The 17,136-nt window shown below is 38.1% G+C and overlaps 1 pseudogene; it reads left to right on the top strand.

Moving 5' to 3' along the window:
• The first annotated feature begins 10,257 nt into the window (after nt 1–10,257).
• On the top strand, nt 10,258–11,947 carry LOC118636141 (annotated as a pseudogene).
• The last annotated feature ends 5,189 nt before the right edge of the window (nt 11,948–17,136 follow it).

The following is a 17,136-nucleotide window of genomic DNA, read 5'->3' as shown; positions in this document are numbered from 1 at the left end:
GTGGCAAAAGTGGGCACCCTTGTCTTGTTCCTGTTTTTAAGGGAAATGCTTTTAGTTTTTGCCCATTGAGTATAATGTTGGCTGTATGTCTTTCATATATGGCCCTTATTATATCAAGATATATTCCCTCTATTCCCACATTTCTGAGTGTTTTTATCAGAAATGGATGCTGGATTTTGTTGCAAGCTTTTTCTGCATCCATTGATATGATCATGTGGTTTTTATTCTTCATTTTGTTTATGTGGTGTATCACGTTTATTGATTTGCGAATATTGTACCAGCCTTGCATCCCTGGAATGAATCCCACTTGCTCATGGTTAGTAATTTTTATGATGTATTTCTGGATCCGATTTGCTAATATTTTGTTCAGGATTTTGGCGTCTATGTTCATCAGGGATATTGGCCTGTAGTTTACTTTCATTCTAATGTCTTTTTATGGTTTTGGAATTATAGTTATGATGGCCTCATAAAATGAGCTTTGAAGTTTTTCTTCTTGAATTTTTGGAAATAGTTTTACCAGACTGCGTGTTAGTTCTTTTTTGAATATTCGGTAAAACTCCCCTGTGAAGCAATCCGGGCCTGGGCTTTTGTTTGCTGGGAGAGTCTTGATTACATCTTCAATTTCCTTAGTTGTTATTGGTCTGTTCGAGTTTTCTTTCTCTTCCCAGTCCAGTTTTGGGAGACTATGTTTTTCTAGAAACTTGTCCATTTTGCTATGATTGTCCAATTTGTTGCCATATAATTGTTCATAGTAGTTGTTAATGATCTTTTGTATCTGTGGTGTCAGTTGTTACTTCTCTTTCATTTCTGATTTTGTGTATTTGGTTTCTCTCTGTTTGTTTCTTAGTGAGTCTAGCTAAGGGTCCATCAATCTTATTTATCTTTTCGAAAATCCAGCTCTTTATTTCATTGACCCTTTGAATTTTTTTTTTAGACTCTATGTCATTTATTTCTGCTCTGATCTTTACTATTTCCTTCCTTCTTCATGCTCTGGGGTTTTCTTTGTGTTTGCTTTCTAGTTCTTTAAGTTGTTAGGGTAGATAGACTATTTGAGATTTTTCTTGTTTTTTGATGTAGGCCTGTAGTGCTATGAACCTCATTCTCAGAACTGCTTTCACTGCATCCCATAGATTTTGTGCTATTTTGTGTTCATATTCATTGGTTTCCAGGGAGTTTTAATCTTTTCTTTGATCTCCTTGGTAACTCATTTGTTGTTTAATAACATGCTGTTTAGCCTCCATGTATTCAAATATCTTTGCATGTTCTTGTTGCAATTGATTTCTTGTTTCATGCCATTGTGATCTGAGAAGATGCTTGATATGATTTCAATCTTCTTGAACTTGTAGAGACTTAGTTTGTGTCCTAACATGTGGTCTATCTTTAAGAATGTTCCATGTGCACTTGAGAAGAATGTGAATTCTGTAGTTTTGGGGTGTAATTTTCTGGAGATATCTATTAAATCCATTTAGTGTAGTGCATCATTTAGAGTCTTTGTTTTCTTGCTGCTTTTTTGTCTAGAGGATCTATCCAGTGATGTCAACAGAGTGTTGAAGTCCCCTGCTATGATTGTATTGCTATTGATTTTTCCTTTGAAGTCTTCTAGAAGATTTTTTAATATATTTTGGTGCTCCTCTATTGGTTCCATATAAGTTTATCGAGGTTATATCTTCCTGTTCGATAAATCTTTTCAATATTATGTATTGGCCTTCTTCGTCTCTAGCTATGGCCTTTATTTTGAAATCTAATTTATCAGGTATGAGTATTGCTACCCCAGCTTTCTTTGCCTTGCCATTTTCTTGGAATATTTTTTCCATCTTTTCACTTTCAATCTATGTGAGTCTGTTTTTGTGAGGTGGGTCTCTTGTATACAACATATAGATGAGTCATGCTTTCTTATCTAATCAGCTACTCTGTCTTTTTATGGGAGCATTCAATGCATTTACCTTTAAAGGGATTATTGATATGTACTTATTTATTGCCATTTTTGTTTAGTGTGGTTCTATTTTTCTTCCTATTTCTCCTGCTAATTGCAGCAGTCCTTTTTATGTTTCTTGCAGTGCTGGTTTGGTGCTAATGTATTCCCTTAGCCTTTTTCTGGTCTGGGAAGCTCTTTATTTGATCTTTTATTTTGAATGAGAGCCTTGCTTGATAGAGTAGTCTTGAATTGAGATCATTGTTTTTCATGACCTTGATTACTTCATGTCATTCCCTTCTTGCCTGTAGTGTTTCTGTTGAGAACTCAGCTGAGAGACTTATGGGGGTTTCTTTGTAGGTAACCTGTTGTTTATCTCTTCCTGCCTTTAGGATTCTCTCCTTGTCTTTAATTTGGGCATTTTGATTACTATGTGTCTTGGTGTGGGCCTGCTTGGGTTCTTCTTAATTAGGGCTCTCTGTGCTTTTTGAATTTGAATGCCTTCTTCCTCCACATTAGGAAAGTTTTCTGTCACTATTTCTTCAAATATATTCTCTAACCCTTGGTCATTTTCTTCTTCTTCACAGACTTTTATAATGCGCATATTATTACATTTGCAGTTATGCCACAGTTGTCATAAGCTGTCTTCCCATTTTTAAATTTTTTATTCTTTTGGTTTCTGATTGGTTGATTTTTTTATCCCTGTCTTCTAATTCACTGATCTGACCCTCGGCTTCCTCCACTCTGCTGTTTAGTCCTTTATTTCTGCTATGTCATTCTTCATTTCTTCTTGGTAGTTTTCCATTTCCAATTGGTTGATTATCAATATTTCTATGTCTTTACTCATGGTGTTAATGTCCTTACACATGCTGTTTTTTTGTTTGTTTTTTTATCCTCACCCGAGGACATTTTTGCATTTTTTGTTCAGACAGAGCGGGAGGGAGAGAGAGGAAGAGAGAGAGAAACATCGATGTGAAGGGACACATCGAGTGGTTGCCACCCACACGACCAACCAGGGCCGGGGACAAACTGCAACCGAGGTACGTGCCCTTAGCGGGAACCGAACCCGGGTCTCTCTGTACCGCAGGTCGACGCTCTAACCGCTGAGCCAAACCGGCCAGGGCCTTACATATGCTTTTGAGCTTCCTCATGATCATGGCTGTCAATTCTATCTCTGTTAAGTTGCTTAACTGCATTTCATTTATTTCATCTTTGGTAGAGGTCTCTTGTTCTGTCATTTGGGATTTGTTTTTTTGTTTCACCATTTTGGCTATTTCAGTGGGTTTTTGAGCCTGCCAAATTTTTCCTGTGTGTTTTAGTGTTCTGCTGTTTGGCTCTTTCTACTGGGTTTGGATGAACGTGGTAGGACCCATGTTAAAAGCCACTGTGAAATCTTAATTTCCTGGGTAAATTTGCAAGCCCAGGAAAAGTTCAGTTATCCTCTACCTTTTTGCCTGGAAGCAATTAGTCATGGTTACTTGAAGAGCCTTGGGTTTTTAGTTAAATAAAAAACTCCCTCAGGTTCTCAGTGTAAGGGGATTTCCCGAGGGTGGGGCTGATGCCGGTTGTTAATGGGCCTCAATTTGCATTTCGATTGCCTGCCTGGGTGGGGTTGAATATCTGCAGGAGGGACCTCCACCTCTGTAGAGCCCTGGGAAGGAGTAAGATGGCCACCATCCTGCACAGCTGCAACTCAGCAAAAGCTCTGAGTGCCTTCCAAATCTCAAGTGGCCCCACACAGTTTCAGTCCAGTCCACCCTCCCTCTCCCAGAACCCAAGATGAGTGGCTGTGGTATTTTAGTGCTCTGTCATTGCACTAAACGCTGTGGAGTGGGCTTGGGAGTTTAATCCCAAGTCCACTGCTCACAGCTAGGACGGCTGCTGTCCGTGGGCTCCCAACCACCTTCTCATGCCTCCGCAATTCTACCAAGATTGATTCAGTGTCCCTGATTATATAATCCTCTCAAGCTGCTTTTCTGTTGTTTTTTTCCTGATGATTTGTCTTTATTTTAGTTGTACTTCTAGTTTGGTCCTTGAGGATGGTCTGTGTAGCTTCCATTCACTCCACAGCCAATTTGGAATCTCTCTATTATGGTTTATACTTTGTCCTATCTAAACAATCCTCACAAAAGCCAAGGTTATGACTATTTTTTCCTACATTTAGCTCAATAAATTTTACAGTTTTAGGATTTATATTTAAGTCTATTAACAATTTAGAGTTTATTTTCATAAGCAGTGCAAGATATGGGTCCTAGTTTGTTACTTTGCATGTAGATGGCCAATTGTTTCAGCACCAGTTTGTAAAATGGTATACTTTCTCCACCAAAATGCCTTTGTAGCTTGTCAAAAACCAGTAGGTTTATTTGTTTATTTCTGAACTCTGTTGCATTGAATTGATTTATGTCAGTCCTTTCACCAATGCCACATTTTCTTGACTACCATAGCTTTATAGTTGAAGTTTTTAAATTTAGTAGTGTGAATACAAAGAAAGAAAATTACAGACCAATATCCCTGATGAACATAGATGCCAAAATCCTGAACAAAATAGTAGCACATCGAATCAAGCAATATAAAAAAAAATTATACACCATGACCAAGTGACCTTCATTCCAGGAATGCAAGACTGGTACAATATTCACAAATCAATAAATGTGATACACCACATTAATAAAATGAAGAATAAAAGCCACATGATCATATCAATGGACACTAAAAAAAACATTTGACAAAATCCAGCACCAATTTCTGATAAAAATGCTCAGAAATCTGGGAATAAAGGGATCATATCTTGACATAATAAAGACCATATATGAAACACCTACAGCCAACATCTTACTCAATGGGCAGAAACTAAAATCAATTCCCTTAAGAACAGGAACAAGACAGGGATACCCACTTTCACCACTCTTATTTAATATAGTACTGGAAGGCTTAGGCACAGCAATCAGACAGGATATAAAAATAAAAGGGATCCAAATTGGAAAGGAGTAAGTGAAACTGTCATTATTCACACATGGCATGATACTATACATAGAAAATGCCAAAGACACCATCAAAATTTTACTAGACTTAATAAATGAATTTGGCAAAGTAGCAGGATACAAAATTAATGTCAAGAAATTGACGGCATTCCTATACACAACTGATGAACTCACAGAAAGACAAACTAAAAAAAAAAAAAACAATGTCATTAACCATCGTGGCAAAAAAATTAAGGTACCTAGGAATAATTTAATCAAAGAAATAAGGGACCTATTTGCAGAAAACTACAGGTCATTGAAAAAAGAAGTAGAGGAAGATATAAAAAAGTGGAAGCATATCCCTTGTTAATAGATTGGAAGAATTAACATCATTAAAATGTCCATTCTTCTTAAAGCAATTTATAAATTCAATGCAATCCCCATCCAAATACCAATGACATATTTCACAGAACTAGAACAAATACTTCAAGCGTTCATATGTAATCAAAAAGGACCTTGAATAGCCCCAGTAATCTTGAAAAAGAAGAACAAAGTAGGAGGGATCACATTACCACATTTCAGGTTATACTACAAAGCCACTGTAATCAAAACAGCCTGGTACTGGCACAAGAACAAGCATATAAACCAGTGGAACAGAACAGAGAACCCAGAAATGGACCCAAGGCAATATGCTCAATTAATATTTGACAAAGGTGGCAAGAGCATACAGTGGAGTAAACACAGCCTCTTTAATAAAAGGTGTTGGGAAAATTGGACAGCTACATGCAAAAAAATGAAACTAGACCATCAACTTACACCATACACAAAAATAAACTCAAAGTATATAGAAGACTTAAATGTGACTCATGAATCAAAAATCCTAGAAGAAAATGTAGGCAACAAAATTTCAGACATCATACGCAGCAGAATTTTCACTGATACATCACCTGAGGCAACAGAAACAAAGGAGAAAATGAACACATGGGACTACATCAAACTCAAAAGCTTCTGCACAGCAGAAGATACAGTCATCATAATGGAAAGGCAACCCATTGTATGGGAGAGCATAATTGCCAATGATATATCAGATAAGGGGTTAATTTCCAATATATATAGAGTGCTCGTACAACTCCACAAAAGGAAGACAAAGAACCCAATTACAAAATGGGTAGAAGAACTAAGTAGACACCTCTCCAAATAGGACATACAAATGGCTAAGAGACATATGAAGAGATTCTTAACATCACTAATCATCAGAAAGATGCAAATTAAAACAACAATGCGTTATCACCTCACACCTGTCAGAATGGTCAAACAAGTTTTGGCGAGGGTGTGGAGAAAAGGAGACTCTAGTACACTGCTGGTTGGAATGCAGACTGGTGCAGGCACTATGGAAACAATATGGTGTTACCTCAAAAAAGTTAAAAATTGAACTTCCATTTGACCCAGTGATCCCACTTCTAGGAGTATACCCTAAGAATCCTGAAACATCAATCAGAAAGAATATATGTACCCCTATGTTTGTAGCAGCACTATTTACAATAGCTAAGATCTGAAAACAGCCCAAATGTCCATCAGTAGACGAATGGATAAAAAAGCAGTGGTACATATACACAATGGAGTACTACGCAGCTGTAGGAAAGAACGATCTCTTATCCTTTGAGACGACATGGTGGGACCTGGAAAGTATTATCCTAAGCAAGACCAGCCAAATGGAGAAAGACAAGTATATGATCTCACTTATTTGTGGAATATAATGAATATAACATTCTGAGGAATGGGTTACTCCCAGAGAAGTGGAAGTGGGGTACAGACTGACAATCCCCAGAAGAGGGGGTGGTGGTGGAGAGATAAACTACAGAACTTATATACATGTATGCATCAACAATGGACATGGACAACAAAACTGGGGACTGGGCGAGGAGGGAGGGACAAGGGGTAATCAATGGGGGAAAAAGGGAAACATCTTTAAAATAAATAAATAAATAAATTTATAAAAATGTAATAGTGTGAGTACTCCAACCTGGCCAGTGTTGTTCAGTGGTTGAGCATTGATCCATGTACCAAGAGCTCCCCAGTTTGATTCCAGGTCAGGGCACATGTCCAGGTTGTGTGCCTGATCCCCAGTGGGGGGAATGCAGGAGGCGGCCAATAAGTGTTCTCTTTCATTGATGTTTCTATCTCTCTCTCACTCTAAAATCCATAAAGAATAAAAACAAAAAATAAATATTGTGAGTACTCTAATTTTGTTTTTCTTTTTGTTTTTTAATCCTCACCAGGAATATTTTTCCATTAACTTTTAGAGAGTGAAAAAGAGGGAGAGAGTGACAGAGAGAGAGAGAGAGAGAGGGAGACAGAGGGAGAGAAACATCAATTGGTTGCCTCCCACATGCATCCCAACTACTGTCAGAGATTGAACCTGCAACCCATGTACAAGCCCTTGACCTGGAATCAAACCCACAACTCTTCAATGCGTGGGCTGACCCTGTAACCACTGAGCCACACCAGCCAGGGGTTGTTCTTCTTTTTAAAAATGGGTACTTTTGCTATTGTTTTTGTTATTTTCTGTTATTATATAAAAATACAATAAACTTTTTGTGTATTGGCCTTGTATCCTGTTCTGGTAGCCTTTCCGTAGATTCCTTATATTGTTATACTTAGACATTCATGTTGTCTGTGTATATGGATATCTTTATTTGTTTTCCCATTCCATTCTGAAGGCTTACATGTCTTTTACTTGCATTATTGCATTGACTAAGACCTCGGGCATGGATTACACTGATTTATTTTTGAATGTTGAATCAATTTTGCATTGCTAGAATAAATATCACTTAGGTTTTTTTTATATATTATTTGATCAATTTGATAATATTTTGTTAAGAATTTTCATGTTATGTTCATGAGAGATATCAGGTTTTGGTTTAGTTTTTTTTTGTTTTGTTTTTTATACCATTTTGTCTGGATTTGGTATCATACAATCATTTAAGTATCCCTGATCTTATATTTTCTGTAAGAGTTTTTGTATAACTACTATTACATATTCCTTAGATTTTTTATCGAAGTTGAAAATGAATTAATGCAGCTTTAATTTGTGGGACAATTTTAAACTCAGAAATCTGTTTGGTTCATTTAATAGATACAGGACTTGCAGTTATCTATTTAAGTGAATATTGGTAGTTTGTGTCTTTCAATGAATATGACTATTTCATGTAAATTGTGAAATTTATGGCCATAGTATGTTGTTGATAGTTTCTTATTATCCTGTTATTGTCTGTGATATATTTCATTTTAAATGGTTGTCTTATATTACATTAAAATATCATAATTTATTTAAACATTCTATTATTGTTGAGCTTTTAGGTTACTTTTTTTTATCACCATGATCGATATATATGGATATACATCTTTGTAGATATATCTGTGTTCTTCAGATAAATCCTAGAAGCAGAATTATATTTGTGTCTATTGCTCCATAAAAATTACCCCCAAACTCAGTGGTTTAAAGCAGCAAGCATTTATTATCTCACAGTTTGACTAGGTCTGGAATCTAGGCTGGCTTGACTGGGTCCTTTGGCTCAGAGTTTCTCACAAGACTGTAATCAAGTATTGGCTGGTGCTACAGTCATCTCAAGGTTTGTCTCGGAGAGGTTCGGCTTCTCAGATCACCTACATGATTGTAGGCAGTCTTTCGTTCCTTTGAGGCCATTGGACTGAGAGGCTTAGCTCCTCACTGGCTAGCCACTGACCAGAGGCTGCCAACTAGAGGCTGCCCTCAGTTCCTTGCCACATGAGTCTTCCTATAGGGTAGCTCACAACATGGCAGCTGACTTCTATCTGAGAAGCAAGAGAGTGAGAGATCAGGAGAGGGCCAACAAGACAGAAGCCACAGGCTTTTTGTACCTAATCTTGGGAGTGGCATCCCATCACTTTTGTTATATTCCAAATATTGGAAATGAGTTACTAGGTCTGGACCAATTTTAAGGACAGAAAATTACACAAGGACACAAATACAAAGAGGTAAGGATGTTTAGGGAGCATTTTAGAGGCCTAGCAAGGGGTGTTGCCTGAGAAGGTATGTAGAACCCTTTCATTGTTTGTTTGTAAAGAATTGTGATTATGGATTCAATTCCAACTCTTTTGTTCCTGTTCTTCAAATGCTTAATTTTAAAATATTTTTTTAAAAAATGAGTAAATAGAAAATATTCACAAAGTATGTTTAGATAAAAAGAATAACAATTCAATAAACACCCATGTAACTACTACTCAGTTGATTTTTGAGACATGTATATCTCTTTCTTTTCTCTCTCAGGACTAACCACTATTATATATTTTACTTGTTGTTTATTATTCCCTTGATTTTAAAAAAATAATGGCTGTATTAATTTTTAAACAACATATTGCTTAGTTTTGTTTGTTTTTGAGCATTGTATTGTATTGGGAGAGGTTCTGCATTTATTATTGTGATTAACTTTTTTTTTTGGCCAAAATGATACTACTAAAATTCATCTATATCAGCAATTTTCAACCAGTGTGTTACAAGAGGCACACTGGTGTGCCACAAGAATTTTTAAAACATGTGATACCTGACTATTTAGTCAGGAGCACTGACCTCTTTTCCCTTATATTGTCAAATAAGAAAATGACAACAGCCAACACAACAATAGCCATTTGGTGTGAATGAATCTAAATTATACTCACTTTTTGTCAGATCAGCAAAAAATGTAATACATTTTTGGTGTGCAACATAATTTTAGTAATTAGTTTGTGTGTGCCATGAGATAAAAAAGGTTGAGAATCACCCCGGACAGCTGGAGACCTGCCTCCGGCAGGCAACCATCCAGCGGCCTCAACTACCGCCTCCGCGCGGAGGGGCAGCGTGGCCGACAGAGGCCAAATCCGTGCTCATCCCTCCGGGTGGCTCGCCTCAGGCAGGCCGCTTCCCCCCCCCCCCCCCCCCCCCCCCCCCCCCCCGGGACCGCAGCGGTGGGGCGAGGTTTCTGTGATGAACCTCCTGGGGCTGCGGGTGCCGGCTGGGGCTGTCCTGGCAGCTCGAGCTCCTACAACTTGCTCACCCTCTGGGCATCCAAGCCCCTCGAAGTTATGCGTGTCCTCCAGGCGATTACGACAGGCGCTGGCTTCTAATGGGCGTCACCCTGGGACTCCGCGCACCAGGCAACCTCCCTTCAGCTTCCAGCTGTGCCTCCAACGCCCTCTCCCTCTCCTGTCCCCTCCTCGGACTCATTTTTTCCTCTCCCCTCTGGGCCGCCCTGACCTCACTCCTGGGGCACGGTGATTCTCCTGGAAGCAGCGGTGTCGGTGATGAGTTGGACCCTCGCTGCTTGAATCTAGTTGGAGGACCACGGTGCTGACCCGCTGCGTCCAGGGATGGGGGTGAACATGGTGCACTGGATCCGCAAGGGGCTCCGGCTTCACGACAACCCCGCCCTGAAGGAGTGCATTCAGGGTGCCAACACGGATCCGCTGCGTCTACATCCTCGACCCCTTGTTCGCGGGCTCCTCCAACGTGGACATCAACAGGTGGCGATTTTTGCTTCAATGTCTTGAAGACCTTGATGTTAATCTGTGAAAATTAAACTCTCGTCTGTTTGTGATTCGTGGACAGCCAGCAGATGTGTTTCCTAGCTTTTCAAGGAATGGAACATTACTAAACTTTCAATTGAGTATGATTCTGAGCCCTTTGGAAAGGAACGAGATGCAGCTATTAAAAAACTGGCTACTGAAGCTGGAGTAGAAGTAATTGTACGAATTTCACATACATTATATGACCTAGACAAGATCATAGAACTCAATGGTGGAAAACCACCTCTTACTTATAAAAGATTCCAAACTCTCGTCAGCAAAATGGAGCCACTAGAGATACCAGTAGAAACAATTACTTTGGACGTGATAGAAAAGTGCACAACTCCTCTGTCTGATGACCATGATGAGAAATATGGAGTCCCTTCACTAAAAGAACTAGGTTTTGATACAGATGGCTTACCCTCTGCAGTATGGCCAGGTGGAGAAACTGAAGCACTTACACGTTTGGAAAGGCATCTGGAAAGAAAAGCTTGGGCGGCTAACTTTGAAAGACCTCAAATGAATGCTAATTCGCTTCTTGCTAGCCCTACTGGACTCAGTCCTTACCTCCGATTTGGTTGTGTGTCATGTCGACTATTTTACTTCAAACTAACAGATCTCTACAAAAAGATAAAAAAGAACAGTTCCCCTCCCCTTTCTCTTTATGGGCAACTACTATGGTGTGCATTTTTTTATATAGCAGCAACAAATAATCCTCACTTTGATAAAATGGAAGGAAACCCCATCTGTGTTCACATTCCTTGGGATAAGAATCCTGAGGCTTTAGCAAAATGGGCAGAAGGCCGGACAGGTTTTCCATGGATTGATGCCATCATGACACAGCTTCGTCAGGAGGGTTGGATTCACCATTTGGCCAGACATGCAGTTGCTTGCTTCGTTACGAGGTGACCTGTGGATTAGTTGGGGAGAAGGAATGAAGGTATTTGAAGAATTATTGCTTGATGCAGATTGGAGCATAAATGCTGGAAGTTGGATGTGGCCGTCTTGTAGTTCCTTTTTTCAACAGTATTTTCACTGCTATTGCCCTGTTGGTTTTGGTAGGCAAACAGATCCCAATGGAGACTATATCAGGCGATATTTGCCTGTCCTAAGGGGCTTCCCTGCAAAATATATCTATGATCCCTGGAATGCACCAGAAGGTATTCAAAAGGTAGCCAAATGTTTGATAGGAGTTAATTATCCTAAATCAATGGTGAAGAATGCTGAGGCGAGCCGTTTGAATCTTTAGAGGATGAAACAGATCTACCAGCAGCTTTCACGATATAGAGGACTAAGTCTTCTTGCATCAGTGCCTTCTAATCCTAATGGGAATGGAGGCCTCATGGGGTATTCTCTTGGAGAAGATATCGCAGGCTGTAGCAGCAGTGGAAGAAGAAGCTCCAAGGGCACTGGTCTCAGCAGTTGGATACGTCCTAGTCAGGAGGAAGACACACAGAGTATCGGTCCTAAAGTCCAATGACAGAGCACTAATTAGAAAACATTCAGGAAGAATACTGTTGCAGCTGAAATTGGTGGGGAGTTCAATACATTTTTCAGTTAAATTATTTTAAAATGTTCTTTATTGATGGAAAGCAGTTGTTTCTAATGACATTTCTGTGGTTTTTACCTTTTTAATGAATTTCACATAGGACACATGGTCATTTGTATATAAAGAACTTGGTAAAAGAATTTGCTTAATGTAAATATAAATAGCACAATTAGTATAGACCCATCAATATATTTTTGATAATTTTTCATGTATGGTAAAAGTTAAAGTGGCAAACTGATATTCTGATATTTTTTTAAAAATCCAAGTTTTGAGGGTCAATGTGGGAAAATAGGAAGTTTTTAGACTTTCTTAAAAGATTTTGTTTAAATTTTCTTGACATTATTTGCTCTAACTCTGTGTTCTTTGATAATAATGTTTTAAGAAATGTGTGTAATCAAAATTGGTAGTTATAGCCTTTGTTAACACAAACAGTTTATGTTTTAAAGCTTTATGTATGCCTGTTTGACCAAACTTGTGGAAGTACCATGTATTAAGTTCTCTTTGTCTCTTTTTCTTTGTTCATTTAGAGCTAAAGTGACCTTTGCTATTAAAGTATATACATATATGGAAAAAAAGGTTGAAAATTGCTGATCTATATTATTGCATTATTTTCTCTGCTATATAGGATCCCATTGTTATGCATCTACTATAATGCATTAATGCTTCCTACTGGTAATGAACATTTGCCATAACCAACACATGGTTATGAATATTCCTGTACACGTGTATGTCTCCAGGTGCATATGTGCATGGGTTTCTCTTAGAGATAAATACTGCCATTCTGGTGGGTGTATGTTTTGGATTCTATTGTGTTCCCCCAAAATTTATATGTTGAAGTCCTAACCCATAGTACCTCAGAATGTGACCATATTTGAAAACAGGGTCTTTAAAGAGGTATTTAATATAGAATGAGGTCATTAGGATGGACCCTAAACCAATGTGACTGGTGGAAGAGGAGATTAGGATACAAACACACACAAACTGAAGGACGACTATATTAGGACACAGAAAGAAGACAGTCATCTACAAGACAGGGAGAGGACTCCAGGAATATCAAACCTTGATCTTGGACTTCCAGCCTCCAAGACTGTGAAACAACAAATTTCTGTTGTTGAAGCCATACAATCTGCGGTATTTTATTATGGCAGCCCTAGGCAACTAGTAGAGTGTGGGTATTTTGCTGTGATTGTAATTTGCATTCATTGAGTTTGAACATCTTTTCATATGTGTATGGACTATTTGGCTTCCTCTCCCATGAAATGCCTGGTATTGTCATTTGCTCACTTATTGTTGTTGTCTTTTCCTCATAAGTTTGTTGACCACCTTTCCTTATCTATTACAGACTTTAATTATTTAGTTAGGTATGTATTGCAACCTATATCTTTTTTTTAATTTTTAAATTTTTTAAACTTTTTTTTGGTATGTGCCCTTAGCGGGGGCCGAACCCAGGACTCTCTGATCTGCAGGCCGATGCTCCAACCACTGAGCCAAACTGTCTAGGGCGCAACCTATAACTTCTATAGTGTGGCTTCTCTTTTCACTTTCTTAATATTTTAGCAGCCTTACTGGTCTATGCTAGAATATCTTGTGTTCATTTCTCAATTTTAATAATATAATGAATAATTGTGAACCCACTGCCGATTCGAAAGTACAGCATTAGTGTAAACTTAAATTTTCCTATAGCTTTATCATCTATTCCATCCTTCTGCCATTTATTTCCTCAAAATAATAATAGTAGCTAACACATATGACTCTCACTGCATGCCAGGTATTGTTTTATACACAATATATGTATTAACTCATTTAAATCTTACTATACCACTGTGAGTTAGCTATGTTTTACACATTGAAAAACAGAGAAGTTATTTGCCAAGGTTATGCCAGCATTTGGTGACAAAGTCAGAATTTGAACCCAGGTAGTCTGCTTCTTAACAATTTTGCTGTATTGCTCATTGCCGATCACTAACTTAACCATATTACAATGATCAAAACTGGGAAATTGATATTGGTGTGTTACTAGTAACTAAACTACAGATGTTATTCAGATTTTGGCACTTTTAAAATGGAGGTTTTTTATTTTGGTGTGCAGTTCTCTGAAATTTGACTCTAGATATAGATTTGTTTAACCACCATCACAATTGGTGTACTCAATTGAACTACCCTCCCCTCACCCCTAACACGTGGCAACCACTAATGTGATCTCCAATACTATAGTTTTGTCATTTTGAGAATGTTATATAAATGGAATCACAGTATGCCACATTTAAGACTGGCTTTTTTCATTCAGTGTAATGTCCTTGAGATCCATCCAAACTGGTGTGTGTATCAGTAGGTGTTTATTTTATTTTATTTTCATTGTTGAGTAGTTTCCCATTGTATGGATATATCACATTTTCTTTATCAACCTACTGAGCAACATTTTAGTTGTTTCCAGCTTTGGACTATTACAAACAAGGCTGCTGTGAACATTCATGTGCTGGTTTATATGTGAACATATAAATACACATAAGTAAGTTTGCTGGGTAATATGATATGTGATTTTAACTTAAGAAGAAACCATCCAATGTACTATTTACATTCCCAACAGCAATGTGTAGTGATTAAGTTTCTCCACATCTTCAGGATTTAGTGTTATTACATTTTATTTTATTTTATTTTTATTTTAGTTATCCAAGTGAGTGTGTACTGATGTCTCATTGTGGTTTTAATTGGTATTTTCCTAATGACTAATGATAGTGAACATCTTTTTGTGTGTCTATTTGCCATCTGTTTTTCCTCTTTGGTGAAGTGTCAGTTTAAATCTCTTTGCCCAATTAAATTGTTTGTTTTCTTACTGCTAAGTTTAGAGAGCTCTTTACATATTCTAGATAAAAGTCCTTTCTCAGATTTGTGATTTGCAAATATTTTCTCCTATTCTGTGGCTCGTCTTTTTATTCTCTTCATAGCGTCTTTCAGACAGGAAACATTTAAAATTTTGAAGTCCAATTTATCAATTTTTTAATGGTTATACTTTTGGTGTTATGTCTAAGAATCCTAAGGCAAAAAGATTTTCTTCTAAAAATTATATAGTTTAATGTTTTATATTTAGAGTTATAATTCACTTAGAGTTTATTTTTGCATAAAGTGGGGCCCCAGTGGATAGGGAGAGGGCACCTCCTCATTCAGATAGGTTGCGATTGTCAATAGGGCTTCACTTCCCAGTGTCTGCAACACCATGTGGGGAGGAGACATGGTTTCCCTTGTTGTGTTTTCCTGGAGTAGAACGGGTTTGGTCAAAGGGGTTCTGTCCTGAAGAGCTGCCCTCTTCCCAATCCTGGAGGGAACTGGCCAGAGGGAATGGGCTTTTGGTAGGTCTCCTTTTGTCTGCATGGCGGGATTGTGGACTGTCCTAGCATCTAAACTATGACGCAAAACAAACTAACATCCAGAGAACTCCCTGGTAGGTCACCCCTTAAGTCCTGAGGTCCTTCCTCAGTCCTCCCTCTCTTCTGATAACTCTGCCTTTTGTCCTGGTTTTTCCATTGTAATTAGGGGAATGAATAGGGCGGAATGTCTTTACTTCATCTTGTGTGGGTCTGGAGACAAACATTTAAGTCTTTAATTTACATGGAATTTACTTTTTACTTTTGTGTATGGTGAGCCATAAGGATCCAATTTCATTTTTTCTGTATATATAATCAGTTGTTTAGTTACCATTTTTGCAAATACTCCTATCCCTCTCTCCCTCCAAATAATCTGTAAAGACAGCTCTGCTATCTGATAAGGTTCAGCCCCTCCTTCAGAAATGCCTCGGTTTTTCTTGGTCATTTGTTTTTTTCTTTTTCTTTTTTTGTGAGGACATTCTTTGTTCAGATAGAGTGGAGGGGGGGGAGGAGAGAGAGAGAGAGAGAGACATCGAGAGACATCGAGTGGTTGCCACCCACACGACCCAACCAGGGCCCTGGACAAACTGCAACCGAGGTACGTGCCCTTAGTGGGAACCAAACCCGGGTCTCTCCAGACTGCAGGCCAATGCTCTAACCGCTGAGCAAATCTGGCCAGGGCGGTCATTTGTTTATTCATCTAAAGTTTTGAATCCTTTTGCCAAGTACCAAACGTGTTGGAATTTTTATTAGAAATGCATTGAATCTGCAGACTATTTTAGAAGAGATGGGCATCCTTACATTGTTGAGATTTCCAAACAATGAATGTGGTATGTTTCTTATTTAGGTGTTCCCTAATACCCTTGCATATCTCTTATTAAATTTATTCCTGTTTACTTTAACTTTTTGATTCTATGAAACTCTGAAGAGCTTGGAAAATTGGAAAATTATTGGCACTAATTAAAGAGTTCAGTAAAATGTTTAGGCACAGACTACGTACATCAAAATCCAAAGCTTGCTTATAATCTGACAACAATTTGAACACATAATAGAAAAAAATCTCCCATTCACAATCATAATATAAAATATACAGTGATGAATCTAACCTGACAGATATAGTTACCATTGAACATTTGCAACAAGCATTACAGACCAAGGAACACTACCCTTAACATAAAATATTATCACTAGTCAACAAGAAAAATACTGACTTCTCAGGAGGAAAGTGGGTAAAATACTTGAGTAAAATAATCACACAAGAAGTAATGTAAATGAATAGTAAACATTAAAAAATCCAATTTCACTTGCAAAGAAAGAGATTAAAATTATATATGTTCATTTATAAGTCTGGTGAATATTTCAAAGATTGTTTTTTCACAGTGTGACACGGGAAGGGAAACACCTGTCTCCTCTACTGCTGATGGAGTATAAATGCACTGTAGGATACTTGGCCATGTATATCAAACAGTTCTCTTTCTAGACATTTGTTCTTAGGACATTATCAGACCAGCATGCCTCACTTTCCTCATCTGCAAAATGGGGATAATAGCGCCTTCTTCAGAGACAATCCTGTTAGGGCTGCTGATCTGTATGATTCATGGGGAAATTTTGAAAAAGGTGCCCCCACTCTGCAAATAAACTGTGCCTATTCCAGGCAGATGTCCAAGGCTTAGCAAACAGACAGGGCCTTTGTGCAAAGAAAAAGGTACCCCTTCCTCCAGGTGGATGTAATCCTGCACCAGGGTACTTTGCTTAAGAATGAAAAGTGGCTGG

This window comes from Molossus molossus, unplaced genomic scaffold (genome assembly GCF_014108415.1).
Source record: "Molossus molossus isolate mMolMol1 unplaced genomic scaffold, mMolMol1.p scaffold_m16_p_2, whole genome shotgun sequence".
Taxonomy (NCBI): Eukaryota; Metazoa; Chordata; class Mammalia; order Chiroptera; family Molossidae; genus Molossus; species Molossus molossus.
Note: the sequence above shows the minus strand (reverse complement) of the source record. Positions and strands in the feature narration are given on the sequence as shown.